General features: G+C 44.1%; 1 non-coding gene across 1 annotated transcript; it reads right to left on the bottom strand.

Moving 5' to 3' along the window:
* Positions 1 to 3,645: 3,645 nt before the first annotated feature.
* TRNAI-AAU (transfer RNA isoleucine (anticodon AAU)) lies at positions 3,646 to 3,719 on the bottom strand. The gene has a single exon. It is a non-coding gene; the product is annotated as a tRNA-Ile (tRNA).
* Between the last annotated feature and the right edge of the window lie 3,086 nt (positions 3,720 to 6,805).

The following is a 6,805-nucleotide window of genomic DNA, read 5'->3' as shown; positions in this document are numbered from 1 at the left end:
GGGTGTCCGGGGAAGGCATCACATGTCAGCAGGTTTCATGATGCCCCGCAAGCCGCAAAACTAGCAAGTTTTTATTAGCAATTTTCAAAAGAGGAGGAGTGTACGAATAAAGTGTGGGTCACAGAGATCACATGCTTCAAGGGCAACAAAAGATCACAAGGCAGGAGGTCAGGGCGAGATCACAAGGACAGGGTGAAACTAGAATCAGTAATGAACTTCCATTTCCCGCTGTGTACACATTGTCATTAATAAACATTTTAACAGGGTTCAAGAGCAGAGAACTGGTCTGACTAGAATTTGCCAGGCTGGAATTTCATAATCCTAGCAAGCCTGGGGGCACTGCAGGAGACTAGGTGTGTTTCATCCCTATCTACATCTGCATAAAGGCAGACACTCCCAGGGCGGCCGTTTCAGAGGCCTCCCCTGGGAATGCATTCTTTTCCCAGGGCTGTTAATTGTTAATATTCCTTACTGGGGAAAGAATGCAGCGATATTTCTCTTACCCATTTTTGGTAATAAGAGAAATATGGCTCTGTCCTGCCCGGCCCACAGGCAGCCAGACTTTAAGGTTATCTCCCTTGTTCCCTGCAAATCGCTGTTATCCTGTTCTTAAGGTGCCCAGATTTCATTTTGTTCAAACACACATGCTCTATGAACAATTTGTGCAGTTAACGCAATTCACAGGGTCCTGAGGTGACATTCATCTTCAACTTACAAAGATGACAGGATTAAGAGATTAAAGTAAAGACAGGCATAGGAAATCACAAGAGTGATAAATGTCCATGAAATCTTCACAATTTATGTTCAGAGATTGCAGTAAAGACAGGTGTAAGAAATTATAAAAGTATTAATTTAAGGAACTAATAAATGTCCATGAAATCTTCACAATTTATGTTCTTCTGCCATGACTACAGCTGGTCCCTCCGTTCGGGGTTCCTGACTTCCCACAACAGGTATCACCCGAAGTCAGGAGCTCGACACCAGCCTGGCCAACATGGCAAAACCCCGTGTCTACTAAAAATACAAAAATTAGTAGGGCATGGTGGCAGACGCCTGTAATTCCAGCCGTTCGGGAGGCTGAGGCAGGAGAATCACTTGAGCCCAGGAGGTGGAAGATGCAGTGAGCCGAGATCACACCACTGTACTCCAGACTGGGCGACAAGATGGAAACTCCATATAAAAAAAAAAAAAAAGAAAGAAAGAAAGAAGTTTTATTTCTGTACAGTATATAATGCTGTTTGAAAGCATTACAAGTGTTGCTAAATTAGACACCTCCAAGACATATCAAGTGAAAAAAGCACAATGTAAAATAGTATGTATAATGTTACATTTTCCATAACTAGAAAGGAAAAGTAAAATGTATTATGTATATCTGCACCTATTGCACAAAGAACACTGAGGAGAATACATAGGAAACTAAGAATTGTCATCATATATGGGAGGTAGTTCTGAGAATGCCAAGAACTGGGCAGATGTGGGCTATGAGGAAGAAGAAATTTTTCACTTTTAGTTACTGTTTATGTGAATGTATTAACTTATCATATATATGTATATATATCCTTAATTTTTAAGATCAAAAGAAGCTTTATTTTTCTTTTCATTCTTACTGTGTTGATGTTGAAAATTATTGTCTCTCATTTTAAAACCATATTTCATCTTACAATGCACTGAAGAGAGGAAGATAACCCAGGATAGACAGTAGGAAGTGTGGGTGGGTTAACAATTTCTTGTTTTGTTAGTTTTTCTATTACTTCTTTAACGAACTACCACAAATTCAATAGCTTAAAACAACATCCATTTATTATCACACAGTTCTGTGCATTATAAGTCTGGCAGGGTGTCATCAAACTAATACCAAAATGTCAGCAGGCCCTGCCATGTCCCTTATGGAGGCTCTAGGGGAGAATTCATTTTCAAACTCACTCAGGTCGTCAGCAGCATTCAGTTCCCTGCAGCTGTAGGACTGAGATATCGGTTTACAGGTTGTTCGCAGTTTCTAGCAGATGCCTGAGTTCTCTGGCTGGTGGCTCCCTTCGTTTTCAAAGTCAGCAACTGCCTGTGGAATCCTTCTTATACTTAAATCTGTATATATCATCTAATATACAATGGACTAAGTAGTAGGTACTGTTTATTAATTCATTCTAAATTAACCTTTTTCAGTCGCTGACTTTGAGCTACTTACTGTTCTTGACGTGAAAAATGCAGCACTGAGCAAAACAGAGGGAGCCCCTTCTCTTTGTGGTTCACCCACTACGTCCTTGGCGCTGTTTTTGAGCCATTATTTACCTCATTATTTATCAATATTGTTAATGTCATTTTCATAGCAACCCATGTTTTAAAATAAGAGAAGGGTAAAAATATGTTGGGAGGATGAGGAGTGAAGGAAGAAATGTAAATGAGACACGTGCCAGGCACATGGGGACCCAGTGACCAGACTCCAAGAAAAGCACAGGACAGGAAGAGCGAGATGCTAAGCCTTAGAGTGGCCCCAGAGGCTCTGGCCTTCCTATCTCCCACCATGTACTCCATTTTCGTCAAATTTCAAACCTATCGCTTTTATGATATATGTTCAAAAATTGTTTAATGAATTGTAAATGACTTGGTAAGGGCCACATCATAAATGGCTTGGTATGGTCCACATCGAGAACGGCTGTCAAATATAAGCCAAAGGCTAACCACAGATCCATTTTAATGCTGAGCAGTTCTGGTTGCAAGCCTGGAGCTTGGCAGAAAGCAATGTCACAAGTCTGGCTTTTTCCCGCATAGACTGAACCCTCACCCTCAAAGCTACAAACACAACAATTTAACCAACTAAGCGATCAACTAGGGGAAGAATCAATATGATCTCTTTCAAAAGCTTAAAATATGTCAAAATAGTATCATCTCAGAAAGTCTTTTTTGCAAAATAATACAAGATATTATTGAATTCTTATTTTCCCCATTCCTAAAATCACCCACGCACCTCACTGAATTTCCTTTAAAAACTCTCCATCCTGGCCTGGCACGGTGGCTCATGCCTGTAATCTCAGTACTTTGGGAGGCCAAGGCAGGAGGATGACCTGAGGTCAGGAGTTCAAGACCAGCCTGGTCAACATGGCGAAACCCCGTCTCTACTAAGATACAAAAATTAACCGGGCATGGTGGCACACTCCTGTAATCCCAGCTACTTGGGAGGCTGAGGCAGGAGAATTGCTTGAACCTGGGAGGTGGAGGTTGCAGTGAGCCAAGATTGTGCCACTGCACTCCAGTCTGGGCGTCAGAGCAAGAATCTGTCTCAAAAACAAACAAAACAAACAAAAAAAACCCTCTTCATCCTAACTGGTATCTTATTTCTTCAAAAGAACAGAAAACGTACAAATCTAATGCTTGTCTAGCTATTGCAACCACATTTACAAATGTATAGGCAGAACTCTGGAGTTGGATATAAGACCATAGTATACAAGCTAGGTGGGGTCGATTTAAAAAAAAAAAAAAAAAAAGTGAAGTAAAGAAAAAAATTCCTGTCTAGTTAGTGCAACTACATTTATAAATGGATAGGCGAGGCTCTGGAGTTTGATGTAAAACCGAACTTTACAAGGGACATGTGGTCGGTTTAAAGTAAAAACGAAAAAGGAAGGGAGGGGAAAAAAAGAAAAAACAACTAAGTGGCCCGTACGGGGATCGAACCCGCGACCTTGGCGTTATTAGCACCACGCTCTAACCAGCTGAGCTAACCGGCCGCCTTGACGTGATGATTTCTTCTTATGTTTACTTAAATCATATCCGATCCATGTCCTCTGATTTTTTTTTTTCTTTGTAACAGAAATGTTACTTTCCCTTTTATTAATAAAATATATTTTTTTTAAGAAAAGGAGAACTCCTCCCTGTAGGCACAGGTAAACCATTCTTTTTCAGGGAAAACAATCTCAAACCACTGATTCTGACTGGAGAAAACTCAGATTCAACGACCCCAAGCAGGGCTTCCTTCCCCTCACCAGGTGAAGGACTCAGAACAAACCAAAAAGCAACTCCAAGCTTGCGATCGCTGCCAGTTCCTCACGGAACCGACTGCAGAGCCGCCGCAGGTTCGGAGGACTCGGAGGGTGCTGATTCCTCTCTGCTCCTTGAGACCGTTCCAGCCAGGTGGGCTCCTCGGCCTCGGAACCTAGGAAAGTGCACTCTCGCCTCCTGGCCTCGCTGTGGTTCCGCAGTCACCAGGACCCGAAATTCACAGCTGTGCTTCCTAAGCTTGAAGCTCCACAAACGATAAAATCAGACTTGGCCCTGCAGTCCCGGGCGCCGGGCAATTGGTGAGTGGCGGGCTGGGATCGGCGTAAATGAAAGGACCAGCGGGACGGCTCTTTTATTCAAGAGTCTCTGACTCCTTACGTCCCGGGAAGATCAAGGACCCCAAATCTAAGACAAGGGAAGTCACCATTATCTACACCCATGATAAACGCCGTATCTGGGAGGAACTGAGCCCAGGGCTGGGTCAGGCAACTCAGCGTGTTTTCACAACTAAGTTCCTTTTCAATGACTCAACTTTCTGGTCATAAACTGTAAAAGTTGTACATCAATCCTACCCCCTCCCCCCCACACCTTCTTCTTTTTTTTTTCGCAAATCCAGTTTTTACCGTATTTGCAAAAGTTTAAGTCTTAGCCAGTCGAGATCAGCTTAGATTGTGTGGTCCAACCCCAGCCAATAGGGGAAGGACACAGAAACGGGAACTGCGTTAGGATTAAAAACTCCTTCCCTCCTTTGTTTGGTGTTCTCTTGCAATTGTAACAGGCAAGGAGCACCCTTCCGCAGAAGTAAAGGTGCCTTGCTGAGGAATCTTCCTTCTAAGTGCGAGTTTCTTATGGCTACACCGAGCACTTGTTTCCAGCAGATCTTAGGGACTCGTCCGGGATCCCATTCTCCTTCAAGAGGGGCTAGCGATTATCTTTCATGGGAAGACTGTCCCACTGCCTCGTTGTGGTGGCCCCGGGAGCGGAGGATCGAGTCCCACCCGAAGTGACGAATAAATCCAGACTCTTAGCAACGCGGGCAGTAGGGAGGATCCTTAAGAATTCTGTGAGACCAGTCTGGCCAATATGGTGAAACCCCATCTTTACTGAAAATACAAAAATTAGCCGGGCGTGGTGGTACGCGCCGGTAGTCCCAGCTACTTGAGAGGCTGAGGCAGGAAAATCACTTGAACCCGGGAGGCAGAGGTTGCAGTGAGCCGAGATCATGCCACTGGACTCCAATCTAGGCGACAGAGCGAGACTCCGTCTCAAAATAAATAAATAAATAAATAAATAAATAAAATCAAATCAAAAGGATTCCATGGCAACCACAGGTAACACTGTGCACAGACCAAGGTAAGAAAAGTCACTATTGGGGCGGCAAAGTATTCCTTGGTGGTCGGGGTCTCTGGAGGTTGAAAGTGTGTGAGTGAGACGCACCACTGGGCGAGTGTGGAGTCCAGACTTGGTTCTGTGGTCACCTCATACGGCTTAGAGCGGTTTTCCAATCAGGGGATTCTACCTACCTGCCAAGAGGACCTAAAATTCCCACAAGGGAAGCAGCCAATAAGGACGAAGTGAGTGCTCAGGTGAGTGCAAGAAACCCCCAGTGGGAAACGGGGAGGTTGAGCCTCTAAGACACTGGAGTGCAAGAGATCTCTACCCTAATATTATAGATTAAGCCTCACCAACCTCCAGGATGGGAAATACCCCAAGTAAGACAGAGACTCTAAAAGGCCAAGCAGACAATAAAATTCCCCTGACAGTCCCCTAGGCATTATGTTAAAATACTGGAAGGATAATGAAAGGACCAAACACGAGAAAAGACAGAAAATGATAAAGTACTGCTGTTTTATTTGGACTAAGGAACCCATCCTCAGACCTTCAGTCTTTTGGCCAACGTTTGGGTCGGGCGAGGACTGGACATGCCAACTCCTGAGCCAGTATGTCAATGATAAAAGCCCAGTTTCTCAAGAGGAGATAGATTATGCTCTATGTTGGAGACAGGACCTGTCCTTCTCTACCCTCTAAAGGATGAAAAAGCAAAGCCAAACTCAAAACCCTCCAAAGACGACCTAGCTAAGTCATATTCTATATCCAAAGATACATGGGATCCTCTAGGCCACCTTGCCCCACCTACCCCTCCCCCCAAAACTCAACATCAGCCCTTCCTCCAGCTACCCCTCTGCCCCAAGCTGAAAACTCGGTCCCTCCCCCATATAACCCTTCCCCATGGGCCTTGACACCCCACACCCTGGCTGGACAGCCACTTGAACATGCCCCTCCCTTAGGAAAGCTCCAAGGGGAAATAAAACAATGCCAAAGGGATATTCAAAACTTTCCTTTTCTCTCTTCTTCAAAGAAGTCTGCTCCAACCTTTTTTCCCTTAAGGGAAGTACCACTAGGAGGAGTGAATATTGGCTTCGTAAATGCCCCCTTATCTGGTTCAGAGGTTAAAAATCTAAAAAGGGAATTCAAACCACTGTTAGATGACCCTTTTGGAGTCTCTGATCAAATTGACCAATTTCTGGGGTCACAACTGTATACCTGGGCTGAATTTAATGTCTATTCTAGGTATTCTCATCTCAGGAGAGGAAAGAACCATGATCCGCAAGGCCGCTATGATAGTCTGGGAGTGCAAGCACCCCCCTGGTCAGAATGTCCTTGCAGCAGAGCATAAATTCCTGGCCCAGAACCCTCAATGGGATAACAACAGTTCAGCTCACAGGGGAAACATGAGAGATCTCAGGGATATGATAATTAAGGGGATTCAGGAATCAGTTCTTCGAACCCAAAATATTTCTTGACCATTTAATGT

The sequence above is a fragment of the Macaca fascicularis genome, chromosome 4 (genome assembly GCF_037993035.2).
Source record: "Macaca fascicularis isolate 582-1 chromosome 4, T2T-MFA8v1.1".
NCBI lineage: Eukaryota > Metazoa > Chordata > Mammalia > Primates > Cercopithecidae > Macaca > Macaca fascicularis.
The sequence above is the reverse complement of the archived record's forward strand: the minus strand, read 5'-3'. Positions and strand labels throughout refer to the sequence as shown.